General features: G+C 35.4%; 2 long non-coding RNA genes across 2 annotated transcripts; both read right to left on the bottom strand.

Moving 5' to 3' along the window:
* Positions 1–5,886: 5,886 nt before the first annotated feature.
* Positions 5,887–12,706, bottom strand: LOC131535631 (uncharacterized). Its single transcript, XR_009269695.1, has 3 exons — positions 12,665–12,706; positions 11,784–11,887; positions 5,887–5,918 (listed from the first exon to the last, which is right to left on the bottom strand). It is a non-coding gene; the product is annotated as an uncharacterized LOC131535631 (long non-coding RNA).
* Positions 12,707–13,132: 426 nt separating this feature from the next.
* On the bottom strand, positions 13,133–16,973 carry LOC131535630 (uncharacterized). Its single transcript, XR_009269694.1, has 9 exons — positions 16,947–16,973; positions 15,986–16,064; positions 15,222–15,336; positions 14,429–14,586; positions 14,263–14,349; positions 14,056–14,115; positions 13,891–13,950; positions 13,514–13,718; positions 13,133–13,313 (listed from the first exon to the last, which is right to left on the bottom strand). It is a non-coding gene; the product is annotated as an uncharacterized LOC131535630 (long non-coding RNA).
* Between the last annotated feature and the right edge of the window lie 238 nt (positions 16,974–17,211).

The following is a 17,211-nucleotide window of genomic DNA, read 5'->3' as shown; positions in this document are numbered from 1 at the left end:
ATTTTGGAACCATTCCTATAGGATTCCGATAGGAATAGTCCTATAGGACAAGACAAATATCCTGTAGGAACCGTTCCTATAGGATTTTAATGGGATTTTAATCCTATAGGAATATTTTTTTAATATTCTAAAGGTGCACTTTCCCACTGTATTTGTAGTACTTACACTGTACTTGCAGTTTGCTTAAATTCACGCTGATGTAGAATGTAATGTAAAAATTCTAAGTCACTGATAATTGATTGATGACACACACACACATACAGTATTGCATCCTCCAATGCAAATATCCACTAGACCAGTTCTAGACTCTAAAAGAATTGGGGAGGAAGATATGAAGCTTATACCAGGAGACCAGAAGTTGAATATAAAAAACAGTCAAACAGTAAGTAGAATTTGATATCGTAAATCAGTTTAATTTCCCGTTGATGTGTATAATACTGTTCATTTCATGTGATAAATGTAATAAAGTTCAGTTTGTGTTTAATGTAAAGAGAGAGAGAGAGCAAAAAACACCAATTCAGTTAAGGGAAAACCGGGGAAAGTATGAAAAATACTGTATCCAATATATTTCAAAGCAATCACTAATGCTCTGTCAATTGACCATATGCACAATTACTTCCTGGTTTTAGATAAGCCAGCTCAGTCATTTCCAGTCAGTTGTACTGTGCTGTAAGAGGCGCACCCTTTGCTTAGTTTCTGTACAAAATCCATTCACAATTTGAAGAAATTTTTTGTTTATCCAAGAGGACCAAACGTCCACGTATACCATTTCAGGAATGACAAATGCGGGTGTTAAATATTACGCGGGTAAATCTGCTAAATTGTTCAGGGACTCATTGCTATGATTGACATTGATAATGGAAGACAAGCCAATGTCAAAATATCGCTGTGCATTAAGTGATTCAGACTAAATTTAGAGTAGCAAAACCACAACAGTAACAAGTCTGTGTTGACTGAATATATTTAGCAGCTTTTACAGTTAAAGATAAAACTTAATAAATGTAGTTACTCAATTAAATCTAAAAATATTTCAAAATATTTAATGCATTATTTAATTGTTATACCATTAATAATGAACTTATTTCATTTGTAGTTAACTAGTTTAAATAATTCTCCCTTATACGCTGTTGGTGTCGGGGCATATTTATTTATTTATAAAATGACATGAGACTTTGTGATTCCTGCACTTGCTATACTTTATACTTCAGTACAATAAAAGCACACAAATTTGGAGTTGAAATGGCAGCTGAGCTAATGAGTGATCCTCTGCTGCCATCTACTAGTTATAATGATAATTTAATAATATTTTAATCTTAAAAGTCTTTGTTTTTCGCTAGGAGACACGTTTCTTTCATGTCATCTTCATGAATGAAAAGTAGTGAATTTTACTGCATAGCCAGAGTTGAGAAGGCAAATATTATAAGTTTTTAAAATGTGTTCATGACTATGAAGGTAAGTTATTGATTATCAATAATACCATTATGATGTCATTTGGGAGATAGCATCTCTGGCTACCTAAAGTTAAAGGCATCATCTATCATTGTTGTTATGCTATCATTATTTACCATGTTGCAATTATTATAATTTTTTTCTCGATTTCTGACAAGCACGAGACAGGAGAGGTTTATAAGGGTCTCAAGAGTCTCTACCTATATAAACCACAACATTAAATCAGCTTTACTGGAAGTTTACGAGCTGGCTTGTTATAAAAGATGTATAAAGGATCATTTTAAATGCAATAATCTATCTTGTCTTTTTTTAATTTATTTTATGTACCATATGGGTTGTTTTGTTTTTTTTGAGTATATTATTTATGGGCTTTATTATTTATTTTTTCGACATATGTTGTAATTAATTACAACATAAATTAATTACTGCAATCAAAGTTTTTCTTTTAGTTTTATAAGTCTGTTTTTGTTTCGTTTCTTCATTGTTTAGGTGGAGGCTCTAAATAAGCCCTTTGGGTTTTCTGCCTCTCCCTGCACAGTATATGGATTGTGTATATATATATATGTATATATATGTGTGTGTGTGTGTGTGTGTGTGTGTGTGTGTGTGTGTATGTGCATTTTTGGAAAAAAAGTCGCTAGGGGGTTTGAAAAGTCGCTAAATCTAGCGACAAAGTCGCTAAATTGGCAACACTGCTTCTTCTCCTCTTTGACGGTTACTGTTCAAAGTATGAGCGCTACAGTTGCACGCGCACTACACTCAGATTTCTTAAAGGGGAAGTGTCAGGACAATACCATATATAGATGTTTGTGTTTCTATGAATTCCTACTAACATGTAATGCATTTTATCTTATTCAGACATTATGAAATGTCATACTTATTATCTATTATGAATTTCAGTTATATTTGTGTGTATTCAGATAGGCTGCATTTTTATTGAGGGTTACAAGCACACACATGCAGTGTTACTTTTAAAAAGTAATTAATTAACAGAATCAAATACAGTGCCTTGAGAATGTATTAATATCCCTTTTTTATGTTGCTGCCTTGTGCTAAACTGCTTTTCCAAAAATATCCGATCGTAAACGGACCAATAAAAGCCCTGATATCTGAACCGAGTCCCGGGAAAAGCCGCCGCTGCAGCAGGTGAAGATCTGATCGGACAGTGAGGGAGCACAGCGTGATTTATGGACTCAAAGTTTGGAGAAACAAACTACATGGTAGCGTTATCATAAATATCTATATTTTGATATCGATATTTAACTATCTGACACGGTTCCATTACTCATTCTCCACAGTATCTACCGTATACACCGATACACATCCTCTCCGACAGCGAGTTTGACACGCATCAGCCTCCTGTCAATTACAGAGTCTGAATGTCCGCGCGGGATTGCAGGTAGGGCCTATTCCGCACAGTTTTAATAATTTCCACGCAAATGTGGCGAGCGCTTTATTGTAACATGAGAACAGTCATGTAGTCACAGAAAACTGGATGCGAGCTTTCAAATAGGCCTAATTTATACAAATGAACTGCTTGTCCTCTCACTCCGATATTGTGCGCAGACTGTGTGCTATCGCGATCTCTCCGTGCTTTTAAAGTAGAAATAATTTCTCTTTGCTCCTGGATTAAACTTTGTCGAAAGTTATCAACCATTCAGAATAGATCCACGCCTGACCGATGGAAATGCTACTGGAGATTTTATTGTCTGTACGTGAAATGCACCAGAAAGTCTTCCAACAATCAAAGATTGTTTAATTTTTTTATTTCTTTACAATGTAAGTTTATGCTAGAAATGTTTTGGAATGGGATATTTGTCTGATTTGTACATATAAATATCCTAGTCTGCCTAACTGCGTCACTACATTGTACAGACATTATAGTTCAAAGCCATCTGATGTTCCATTTATCTAGCCTAAATAAATAGGCCTAAAATATATGGGTCTTAAATCACTGCTTATAAAAAATTAATGTTGTCATATTTCGAATACCTCAACTGAATTGAGGTCATTTGTTTTATAATTTTATTATTGACTGTACTTGTCATTTTTTTTAGTAAATTCAATTCCGTTTGAAATCAAATTTGAAATCAAGCATCCTTGTGCTGTAAGCTTTTGCAACTAAGTTACGCTATTTTAAAGACACAAATACACAGAATGAGCAAATGTTTAAGATTAAAATTTTTGTAATGGTAATTGATCAATATTTATATGCATGTACATGAAGGCCTATACCCAACAAACACATTTACGTTGTGGCAACGTCGCTGCCACGTTCCATTTTTACTGTGGCAACGTTGCCGTCTACGTGCTCGCGACATTGTAGCAACGTTGAATTGTAAGACGCGAAAGGTCTGTAGCAACGTTGTTGCGCGACATTCAGCAACTGCGAGACGACGTTCCGACCACATTTATTTTTATGCCAGATTATAAATATTATATTACCTTTTCTGCGTCTTATTTTTTTATGTATTTATTTTTTTGTGGTCAATCTCTTAATAATCATACACAAGATGAATATGTAACACTTTTTTAAATACTGATAATCATTAATTGTTATTTTTAATGTAAAACCAGCTATGAAACTTTAAAGAGGAAAAATGCCATACAAGTTCATATAATCCAACTTTATTAAAACATTGCATACATATAATTACACTACCAAAACATACATTTGAAGAAAAAAAGCCCATTAATATAGAGTATATTAATTATATTAAGCTCAAATATAACAGACTACAAATAAAAAAGCATAAAAAGAGCATTTGAGAACATTTGTTGAACAAAAGAAAAGCAGCTGAAACAGTCATCAGGTCACCAGCTGATGAGGCCGACTCGGGACTGGAGAACACGGCGGACAGGGGAGAGCAGACGAGAAGGTCGGTAGACAGTCCAATAAAGATAAACAAATCCAGTGGGAAAGGGCAAGCGCAGAAACCAGTCACCAGGCACAAGTCAAAACCATGCAGACAGTCAGGGGACAGAGAATGATGGGTGGCAGGCACAGGTAAAACTGGGCAGAGAACAAGACGGAGCAAAATCAAATAGTAAGCCTCCAATGTAGGAGGACACAAATAGGATCTTGATACAACAGGACAGGCCACATGTCTAGCATAAGCAGACAGAAGAAAATTATTTAAAACGAAAATAGTACAAACGAAACAGAGCACATAGCAGAGATATGGATAAAACTTTACAATATGGTGACTATTAATTCATGCTTAACTAATGCACAGATAGTCATGAGTTAATGTATAACTCATGAAGAACAACCATTTATTAATAATTACTGCATCACCAACAAATGAACATTCTATATGATTCATAGATTAAGTAATCAATAAATTGTTATTATCCAGTTGTCTGCTTTAATTAATCATTAGCTAATGATTTGCATGGGTATCATTATGTTGTGACTTTACTTGTTGAGGCACATGACTAATTCAAAATCTATAACCACAATGACATATTACTTAACAATCAGTTAATAGTTCTATTGCCTCAACAAGTAAAGTCATAATGGTAACACTTTATTTTAGGGTCTCTCAACTAGTTGCTTATAAGCATGCATATTACTACAATATAAGCCATTTATTAGTAGTAATTATTAATGCCTCATTCTACATGACCTTATTCTACATCCCTAATCCTACCCAATACCTAAACTTAACAACTACCTTACTTACTATTAATAGGCAGCCAATTAGGAATTTATTGAGGGAAAAGTCGTAGTTAATAGTGAATAAATGTTCCCTATTCTAAAGTGTTACCGTCATGACATAATGATACTCATGCAAATTATTAGCTAATGATTAATTGAAGCAGACAACTGGAAGTTGAAAGGCATGGCTTCGACCCAATGTGGTAATTAACATATGAATTTACATTGTTAGTTAATATAATATGTCATTAGGGAATTAATACTTTATGACACATGTAACTAATAACAATTTATTGATTACTTATTCTATGAATCATATAGAATGTTCATTTGTTGCTGATGCAGTAATCATTGGTTTAGTTCATCATGAGTTATACTTTAAATCATGATTATCTGTGCTTTAGTTAAGCAGTATTTAATGCATATTTGTGCACCCATATTGTAAAGTGTTACCGAGAAATGAAAGGAAAGAAGAAACATATCCGCAATCAGAGCGCAGCCAATAGAAAAAGTTAGAAAAGAGAGACAAAGATCAAACCTGACTCCTGAGAGAAACATCACATTAGCGTGGTCTTTTCAGACTTAAAAAAAAAAGTTTTTATTTTTTTTTATTTTAGGTCCTTATTTTAACATGGTATTACAGATATGAAAGAAAAAGATGTAGGGTGACATAAGCCAGGTTTGAGCTCCAGTCATACGTACAAAAATGCTAGGCTACTTTACCCATAAGGCTGAGTCTCTGAATACTTACTTAAAATTATGAAAAGAGGTCCAATGAGCCATCTTGTAAATGTGGAGTAACTGATCGCTGTAAAATTAAATGTCAGACTTAGTGTCATGTCAATATCATCTGTACAGAACATTAAAGCAATATTAAAATCTCACACTCGGTTTTAGTTTGGATTCATTTAGTGTATATTAAAAACATTGATTTGCACTTAACTGTAGCCTTGAGACTTTGAGGGAAGAAAAAAAAAAAAAAAGTACTTAACCAGGGCTGGACAGTAATAATAAAATACCCCTCTTGGAGCATATCCTCGAAAAGGATATATGTCATAATTGAAAGTAAAAAGTTGAAATATTGTATATGTAACAATATATTGGACGATGCACATCTAAAGTGACCTCACTGCTGTCAGGTAGGAAAAACAAACAAAAAACACTCATTGCTCTTGACTGATTAACTTTTGTAGCTGTAATGATTCATCTATATTTAATTTAAACAGTGAAGAATATGCAATGTTATTACATTTGATTATTCAATTTCTGTACCTGATCACCTACAAACCTAAAGCAGTGTTTAATAAGTATCTTTGTTCTATTTATTTATTGTGCTATTGTTTGTAATTTGTTAATTTGTTTCACTTATATTTACCTTATATTTAACTAGTATCTTAATTTTTGCCATAAGTTTATTTATGAGAATACAAGATAACAAGGATACAAAACAACAATAAAAACAGCCATTATATTTTTGTGGCAGGGCCAGTGAAAATGTTGTCTGGGCAAGAAAAAAAGTATAACATATTATATATACACATATATGAGCTCTGAGTTCGATTGCTTCAGTCTGTTGTGCTGCTGAGAGGTTTGTGTTTGTAGCTCCGTGTACCTTCGCTTTTTATTGAATCTCTACTTTACTTTCAATCCCTTTTGTCTAAAGTGATAATATATAACTTAATTCCCACCATATTTCTGGTGTTATCTTTCAAACTAATCTAACTAATTTGATCGTTCTCCTTTAAAACCGCGAGTGCAGCTTGTTAGCCCGTTAGCTTGTCACTCGTGGTTCCATTTGCATTCTATTCGCGCCTATTATTATTTTATTTTTCCTCGCTCCGTTTTTCATGAGCTCATCAAACAACAGTGGTAAGTGGTAAGTTGTTGGTATCATTCATCAATCACGGTGAGTAATGGCTTCTTCTCCTGCTATTGTTGTTTGCACTGTTTGCCACATGTATAGTTTATCTGTCTCTGTCAGCAGCGAGGGATTCACATGTGATAAATGCAGGGAAATAGTTAGGCTGACAGAGAAGGTTTTAGAACTAGAGACACGCATCCAAACTTTAGTTGAGGATAGTAAGAATGTGAGGGCTGTAGATACTGCTTTGGATGCGACTAGCTCAAGGAGTCCTGTACATTGTTCGGTTTCGGTTGAGCCCGTGCAGCAGGGCAACTGGGTGACAGTGAGGCGGCATAGTCGCGGGTCAAAACACCACTCTTCCGTTCCGATCAGAACATCAAACAGGTTCTCCCCACTCGGTGACGCACCCACCGAGAAACCTGATGAAAGTGCTCTAGTTATTGGCGATTCTATTGTACGGAACGTGAAAATAGAGACACCAGCCACCATAGTCCATTGTTTACCGGGAGCCAGAGCGCCTGACATCTTGGCAAATTTAAAAGTGCTGACTAATGCTAAACGTAAATTCAGTAAGATTGTTATCCACGTCGGCGCTAATGATGTTCGACTTCGCCAGTCGGAGATCACCAAAAATAATGTTAAAGAGGTGTGTGAACTTGCAAGCACGATGTCAGACACTGTAATATGCTCTGGTCCGCTCCTGCTTACCGTGGTGATGAGATTCATAGCAGACTGTCGTCACTTAATGGCTGGATGTCTAAGTGGTGCCCGCAAAATAACATAGGCTTTATAGACAATTGGAAGAATTTTTGGGGCAGACCTGACCTGTTGAAAAGAGATGGTGTTCATCCCTCTTGGGGTGGTGCCGCTCTTCTCTCTAGAAATATGGCACATAGTCTTAGAGTTTGTACTTGACTAACTGGAGCCCAGGTCAGGAAGCAGACAGACTGGCTAAACCGATCGTCTGCTAGCCGCCTCACGTCACCAAAGTCAGTTAACTCTCAGCACATAGAAACTTTTTCACCTAGATATCACACTATAGAGACTGTGTCTGTTCCCCGAACTAGAAAATACAGAAAACATCCAAACCAAAGTAATAGTAACAATTTAATTGATGTTCAACAAATAAAAAACGATATAATACAGATAAACACATGATAAAGCTTGGCTTATTAAATATTAGATCCCTTTCTTCAAAAGCACTTTTTGTAAATGATATGTTCACTGACCATAAACTAGATGTGCTTTGTCTGACAGAAACCTGGCTAAAACAAGATGATTACATTACTTTAAACGAGTCTACACCCCAAGATTACTGTTACAAACATGAACCGCGTCCAAAAGGTAAAGGGGGAGGTGTTGCTACAATTTATAGAAATATTTTCAGTATCTCTCAGAGGTTGGGTTTCAAGTATAATTGCTCAAGTAATGGTGCTTCATATAACGTTATCCAAAGAAACAAGTGTTAATGATAAATCCTGTGATGTTTGTACTGGCTACTGTATACAGGCCACCAGGGCACCATACAGACTTTATTAAAGAATTTTCTGATCTTCTATCAGAGTTAGTGCTGACTGCAGATAAAGTCCTAATCGTTGGTGATTTTAATATCCATGTTGATAATGACAGAGATTCGTTAGGATCAGCATTTATAGACATTCTAAACTCAATTGGTGTTAAACAACACGTGTCAGGACCTACTCATTGTCGAAATCATACTCTAGATTTAATACTGTCACATGGAATTGATGTCAGTGGCGTTGAAATTTTGCAGCAGAGCGATGATATCTCAGATCATTATCTAGTCTCCTGTATATTCCATATAGCTAAAGCTGTAAAGCCAACTTCTTGTTACAAATATGGTAGAACCATTACCTCTACCACAAAAGACTGCTTTATAAATAATCTTCCTGACTTATCTCAGTTCCTCAGCATATCCAATAGCTCAGAACAACTTGATGATGTAACAGGAACTATGGACTCTCTCTTTTCTAGCACTTTAGATGCGGTTGCTCCTTTACGCTTAAGGAAGATTAAGGATAAGAGTCCAACACCGTGGTATAATGAGCACACTCGCGCCTAAAGAGAGCAGCCGGAAAATGGAGCGCAGCTGGAGGAAAACTAAATTAGAGGTATTTCGTTTAGCTTGGCGGGAAAGTACCCTATCCTACAGAAAAGCATTAAAAACTGCTAGATCTGATTACTTTTCGTCTCTTCTAGAAGAAAACAAACATAACCCCCGATATTTATTCAATACAGTAACTAAATTAACGAAAAATCAAGCATCAACAGGTGTTGGCATTTCCCAAGAGCATAGCAGTAATGACTTTATGAATTACTTCACTTCCAAGATCGATACTATCAGAGATAAAATTGTATCCCTGCAGCCGTCAACTACAGTATCGCATCAGATAGCGCACAATAGACCCCCTGAGGAACAATTCCACTCATTCTCTACTGTAGGAGAGGAAGAATTGTATAAACTTGTTAAATCATCTAAACCAACATCATGTATGTTAGACCCGATTCCATCTAAACTACTAAAAGAGCTACTTCCAGAAGTCATAGATCCTCTTTTGGCTATTATTAATTCATCATTGTCATTAGGATATGTCCCCAAAACCTTCAAATTGGCTGTTATTAAGCCTCTCATTAAAAAACCACAACTTGACCCCAAAGATCTAGTTAATTACAGACCGATCTCAAATCTCCTTTTCTGTCAAAGATACTAGAAAAGGTAGTATCCTCACAATTATATTCCTTCCTAGAGAAAATGATATCTGTGAGGAATTCCAGTCAGGATTTAGATCGTATCATAGTACTGAGACTGCTCTCATTAGAGTTACAAATGACCTGCTTCTATCATCTGATTGTGGTTGTATCTCTTTATTAGTTCTACTGGATCTTAGCGCTGCGTTCGACACTATCGACCACGACATTCTTTTGAATAGACTACAAAACTTTGTTGGCATTAGTGGAAGTGCCTTAGCATGGTTCAAATCGTACTTATCTGACCGCCATCAGTTCGTAGCAGTGAATGAAGAGGTATCATATCGATCACAAGTGCAGTATGGAGTACCTCAAGGCTCAGTACTAGGGCCGTTACTTTTCACGCTCTATATGTTACCCTTGGGAGATATTATCAGGAGACATGGTGTTAGCTTTCACTGTTATGCTGATGATACTCAGCTCTATATTTCTTCGCGGCCCGGTGAAACACACCAAATTGAGAAACTAACGGAATGCATAGTTGATATAAAAAACTGGATGACGAGTAATTTTTTACTGCTAAATTCTGAAAAAACAGAGGTGTTAATTATCGGACCTAAAAACCCCACATGTAACCTAGAACATTATCTAACACTTGACGGCTGCTCTGTCAATTCTTCTTCATCAGTCAGGAACCTAGGTGTGCTGTTCGATAGCAATCTGTCATTTGAAAGCCATGTTTCTAGCATCTGTAAAACTGCATTTTTTCATCTCAAAAGCATATCTAAATTGCGACCAATGCTCTCAACGTCAAATGCAGAAATGTTAATTCATGCGTTTATGACCTCAAGGTTAGACTATTGTAATGCTTTATTGGGTGGTTGTTCTGCACGCTTGATCAACAAACTACAGTTGGTCCAAAATGCAGCAGCTAGAGTCCTTACTAGAACCAGGAAATATGACCATATTAGCCCGGTTCTGTCAACACTGCACTGGCTCCCTATCAAGCATCGGATAGATTTTAAAATCTTGTTAATTACTTATAAAGCCCTGAATGGTTTAGCTCCTCAGTACTTGAGCGAGCTCTTATCGCATTATAGTCCTCCACGTCCGCTGCGTTCTCAAAACTCTGGCCGTTTGATAATACCTAGAATATCAAAATCGACTGCGGGCGGCAGATCCTTTTCCTATTTAGCACCCAAACTCTGGAACAGTCTACCTAACACTGTTCGGGAGGCAGACACACTCTGTCAGTTTAAATCTAGATTAAAGACCCATCTCTTTAGCCTGGCTTACACATAACACATTAATACGCTTCTATTATTCAAATCCGTTAAAGGATTGTTAGGCTGCATTAATTAGATCAACCGGAACCGGGAACACTCCCCATAACACACGATGTACTCGTTACATCGTAAGTTGAATGGCATCTGCGCTAATGTTTGTCTGTTTTTTCCTAGTCTGTTTCTCGGTCCGTGTCCGATCAGATGGTGGGTCGGCGCCGGAGGTGGCGTCTGCGGCCCTGATCGTCGGCGGAGACCAGGACGCCGGATGACCCCCAGAGATATATCCCCAGATATATCAACCAAAAATAACAAAATAACTAAAATATAATAAAATACCTAACTACATAATACTACTATTGTTAGAAATTGCAACAAAATTAAAATAGAAATAGAAACTTTTGAACTGCGGGTTTCGTCTGGTCAGAGGAGAACTGGCCCCGACTGAGCCTGGTTTCTCCCAAGGTTTTTCTCCATTATGTCTCAGAGGAGTTTTGGTTCCTTGCCGCTGTCGCCTCTGGCTTGCTCAGTTGGGGACACTTAATTTCTAGCGATTATCGCCGATTTGATTGCACAGATACTATTTAAACTAAACTGAGCTAGACAATGACATCTCTGAATTCAATAATGAAATGCCTTTAACTGAAAATTGAGTGTTTAATCTTATCATTATACATTACTGACACTCTATCCTCCAATTTGATACTGTTAAGTGCTTTGACACAATCTGTATTGTAAAAGCGCTATATAAATAAAGGTGACTTGACTTGACTTGACACATATTGTCAGTAATATAATTCATTGTAAAAATAATCACATTAGCCTTTCTCCTAACCAGACCTGGTGCATGTTTAAGGGTCTCTGCAATCTGGCTTTCAGCATCCATGCTAGTAGACCCAGGTTGTGATTTCATTATTGCCCCTAAATGGTTTATGTAAAGTTTTTAGAGATGAACAAGTATACTTTACATTTGAACAAACAGGTATTCATCCCATTTCTATTGGCAATCATGTAGAATTATGTCACTGTAATGCAATACCTCTTGATATTAAATATATGATAATTGAAAATGCAATAGAACGTATACAATAAAATATATGCAGACACTGTTGATTTTTTTTATACTTATTAGAACTCGATAAACTGAGAGTTCTTCAAGTCTCCTCTTCCCCTTCCTTCCTTTGAGGCTAAAGCGTGACCAAACTTCTGAGGAAGTGATTTTTCTCATGATTCGCCGCACTGTCTCTCCATAGTTTGGTCCTCCAATTGTAGAAAGGTATTTAACCTGAATTTAATATAAATGGAATTGTCAAATCCTATGCATACACACAGAATAGTTGAGCTGCAAATAAGAATGTGAAATTCTTAACTGTTTTTTGGAGCTCTTCGTCCACCCTCAGCTTATCCTCAAGGAGAGCAAGTCAGGTAACTGACCAATAGATGGGATCGGGTTCTCTGGCCCTGTGTCTTCCTCTCTTGTCTGCAGGAGCCGCCGAAGCAAGAGAGAATGCTCTTCCTGTTTTGCAATTACTTTATCCAGTTTTATAAGGACATTTAATTGAAAATCTGTAATATAATATCAGTTTGTAAGAACTTCTGTTGGTTTGATATTTTATATATAAAAAAAACTTATACATAAAGGTTTATATGAAATATAAAACCTCTTAGAAATATTATGGCGTTATTAATATTACTTACTGTTATTTGATGTACAATTTTGCCCATTTGAATTGAAGTCATCTGAAAATCAAGCAAGTAAAAAGAAAAATCAAACACATACAGTACACATACAAAGAATATTAGCTTAAAAGGCTACTCCACTCAAAAATGAGAATCTGTGGTTTGTTCATTATCTTTGTCTTTTATTTAATTTACAAAAGTACAAAGAAAATACTTACAATGCTTTCACTGACCAATTTAAATGCATTTTGTAAAAACAAATTGATTTTAATTTTCACAAATTGATTTTATTGCATTTTACAAAACGTCCCCATTTCAGATTGGATTTGTACATCTGGGATGTCGTGAGATTGAGTAAATAATGGGAAAATTGTAATTTTTGGATGCAGTACCCGATTTAACATTACTTACAATTTTGTCTTTGAGTATCTGTCCAGCTTCCATTGCCACTGGCTGTCCAGGCTGATTCTAGGCAAAAAAAAAAGAAGTAAAATTTGTATGCAAAACTTCACAATAGCACTTCATAAATTTTGAGGTTTTCAAAATAGACTCAAAGCCACTAGTGCTCTATCATGATCAAATTTTGCATCAAAGATAAGTAACATACTATGTTGGTGTTGATCCACATTTGAATTATGTTAATGACTCCATTCTTGCATTCTTGGTGCTACAAAAGATACATTATTGTGATTCTCTCATATAAACAATATTTAAATACATCTCTTTTAAGTTCGATAAGACAAATGCTGCTTTCACACATTAAACACGGTAACTGCTGTAAAACCAGTGGCGATCCTAGACTTCTGGGGGCCCTACGTAAAAAAAACGCGTTGGGGGTGGGGGTTGAGTTATGAATGAATGAAACACCTTTGTCTGTGTTCACTCCGTCTTGAATCACGCTCATGGAAATCACTTGAGATACAGTGTCTCTTCCGTTTTTATTAGTCTCGAGCAAGAGACTGTAGGCTATGACATTTTCCAGAAAAAGTTGTATGTATCTTGCCTTCAAATTGATGTGCCATAACCCTATGTCCTTCACTTTGGACATCCCAGTTTGGTGTATTGCAGAAATCTAAAAAGGAATATTTAATTTGTGTTAGTACAATTACATGTTTAATAACTATTCTGTATTGGCTATCAGATACAGCTTTTACATGGCTAGTAGATGGCATTCGGATTATGCCTTTGTAGTGGAAATTGCCAATTCAAATTAATAAACAAACAAACAAACAAACAAACAATACCTAAATGTTGTGGCCTCATTGAATGGGTGCTATCGGCATTGATAGTTGCTCTGTAGCCCCCTGGCATGTTTGGATCATTGAGATAATAAATTACAGGGCTGCAATCATTTTTGGTATATGGTGTATTGTGTAAAACTGCTTATCTTCATTATTATTTATACTTACCACAAAATCCAGCTCTTGGCAAGCTGTCAAGACCTCCACATGTCTGTGATGGCTCAGGTGCTAAAAAAAAAGAAAAGAAAGATTTATATCATAATAATAATACCGTTGTTATATACAAATGACAACAATATTAATTGTTTACTGTAAATAAATGTATATTGGTGTGGCCCAATGGTATACAAATTAAAAAATTAAATTTTCTTGTACTTTCGGATGAGTTCCTTCTTGGTTCCATTGTTCTCGGTGGAGAGGGAAGGGTTGGTATTTTTGCTGGTGGCCTGGTGTTGATATTACCTAAAACAATTTTATTAAATTTAAGTTATCATTTAATTACTTTATAAACCAAACAAGATATGTGAATTCATATACATACTGTCTTCAATATCTGTGATATCACTATCTGACTCTAAAAGGCGTAAGGTGGTCTCTTCAGCCTGGTTAGCCTTTTCTCAGTGATGGAGGAGTCTGAGAGTTCAGGACACGAGGTGATTTGAGCTTTTCTCATGAGCTTATGGGCTGTCATGTAGTCAACTAAAGAAAAAAGTAATTTTTTGAGTTGGCATGAAAGGTACAACAATGTATCAAAGTATCCACCTTATTTTACCCATAAGAGCTGTCGTGGCCATTTGTAAATTTGTAAACAGTACAGCCTGAAAAATAAGCAAATATATGGGACCCTTGTAGCAATAGCCAAAAATACATTGTATGGGTCAAAATTATTGATCTTTCTTTTATGCCAAAAATCATTAGGATATTAAGTAAAGATCAAGTTCCATGAAGATATTTTGAAAATTTCTTACTGTAAATATATCAAAACTTAATTTTTGATTAGTAATATGCATTGCTAAGGACTTCTTTTGGACAAATTTAAAGGTGATTTTCTCAATATTTAGATTTTTTTGCACCCTCAGATTCCAGATTTTCAAATAGTTGTATCTCAGACAAATATTGTCAGATCCTAACAAACCATACATCAATGGAAATATTATTTATTCAGCTTCCAGATGATCTCAATTTTGAAAAATTTACCCTTATGACTGGTTTTGTGATCCAGGGTCATATATAAGCAACTATAAATAAAAAAAAACTATAAAAAACAAACAAACAAAGATACAAATTTAAATCCATCATCTCAAAAGACAAAATCTGGGTAATATTTGACGTACCTGAGGATTTAAAAACTCTGTGGACTTGTAGTCTGTTCCACTTTATTTTATCAGGCAAAGTCCTTTTTTTTAATAGACTTTGGACATTGTTGGGTGGCCAGTAGCAATAGATGTCCTGAGGAAGAAATTGTATAAATATACATTTAAAAAAAAACTTAAAAGTGAGGATTAGATTTTTCAACACAAAATGTTTAAAATGTATCTCTTTTATCTACATATTTTGTTTTGGTGTGCAAAATAGGAAGGGTCAGATTATACTCTATTTGCATACATTCATTTTGACATTAATTTGGCAATACATTTTTTTAAAACAATTAGTAAAAACTCCAAACGGATCACCTTTGCAACACCGCTGGTCATATTTCTTTACACATAATCATTGTTTGAAAGCACAAGATGACTGTAATATCAAATGAGATCATTTGGCCACCAAAACACAACAGTATTATTTCCTTTTAATTTAGTACTTTTAACAATCAGTTAATTTAATTAGCAGACGATGCAAGATACATGTTTTGAATCACTCTTGTTACTGAAATAAAGATGTTACAGTAATTCAGGCTACAGTTGACATGTTACAAAATATTTTACATAACTTGCATAATCAACATAAAATCCATGATTTTTGTAATGATCTAGTGACTAAGTTAGGTAATATAAGTGCATTTTCTAATATGGCAACTGTATTACTGAAACTATTTAAAACCATAAACCAGTGAGATTTATGTAGCAAATATGCATATGTCTAGGTCTATACATCTTACCTGGTCTAATTTTTCTTTCCATGCATCAGGAATTACAGCTACACTGTGATCTGAGGTGAATTCCACAACTGAAAACATTCTGAAAGACAAGGTATATGACTATTAAAAAATAAAGTCAGTTGTACATTAATAGAGTTTTTTTATATAAATGTTACTTACACATGATATGTGTTTTAAAAAGATAATTTGTTGATTTCTACTTGTCATAATTGTGAAGAATAGTCAAATAGACTACTCTTTGCCTCTGATCAATCTTGATTGCTCTTTTACACTGACTGACTTTTCTTTTACAAGGTCATTTTAACAGGATGCGGTATACACAGAGTGTGCCATTTTTAATCGGCATGTCAGACTCACTCTCTGCGTGTGTGTGTGTGTGTGTGTGTGTGAGAGAGAGAGAGAAACGCAGAGCGCTTTCCTCAGCCAATAATGCACTCACTGCTCCAGACAGAGTGAAACTTAATCGTTCAGTCAGAGTGTTCAAATGTAGGCAAGTGAAAATGTATCTGTGCTGAAATATATTTTAACAAAAACACTGGCGAGTTAAATTTAACAATTTATTGGCCAATGGCTAATGATATTAGTCAGATTGAACATTAATTTGCAGTACGCGCTTAGGTGGTGAAATGTCAATCCCTTTTCATAGCTTCATTATGGCTTATAACTTTTGGCATAATGTTAAAACACTTCATCACATGACCAGAATATGTTTAACGCCTTTTCCTAAATAACAATATCTGAATAGGCCTTCTGAAAGTAATATAATTAACTTAGCATTAACGTTACACCAAACCCGATCGCAAACTACTCGGTATGTGAATTATCAGCTATTCTGTCCACTCAGTTTATTCAGTTTATTAACAGAACAAATAAATCTCACATTGGACATGAAAATTGTAGGTTTTGTTTGGATATTTACATATCTTATTTATCTAAAAGAGAAATCATAAGCAATACTCACGTATCCTGGCTTGAAGAAGAATAACGGCCCAACGGTCTGTTAAAATTTAAAATGCGCTTCGGAACAGTGACGAGTACATGTCGTACAGTGGTTGTCCAGACAGCCTAAGCACAACCTTCAGCAGTGGTCCAGAACCGTGGTTGAATGGCAACATTTTGACAACACAGTAACAACCTTAACGACACAATGTAGAACCAACAACCTTTTAGCCATGTTGTTACAACGTTGCTAAAAGGTTGGCTACGTTGAGGCAACGTTCTGTGTT

The sequence above is a fragment of the Onychostoma macrolepis genome, unplaced genomic scaffold (genome assembly GCF_012432095.1).
Source record: "Onychostoma macrolepis isolate SWU-2019 unplaced genomic scaffold, ASM1243209v1 Scaffold6, whole genome shotgun sequence".
In the NCBI taxonomy this organism is placed as follows: domain Eukaryota; kingdom Metazoa; phylum Chordata; class Actinopteri; order Cypriniformes; family Cyprinidae; genus Onychostoma; species Onychostoma macrolepis.
The sequence above is the reverse complement of the archived record's forward strand: the minus strand, read 5'-3'. Positions and strand labels throughout refer to the sequence as shown.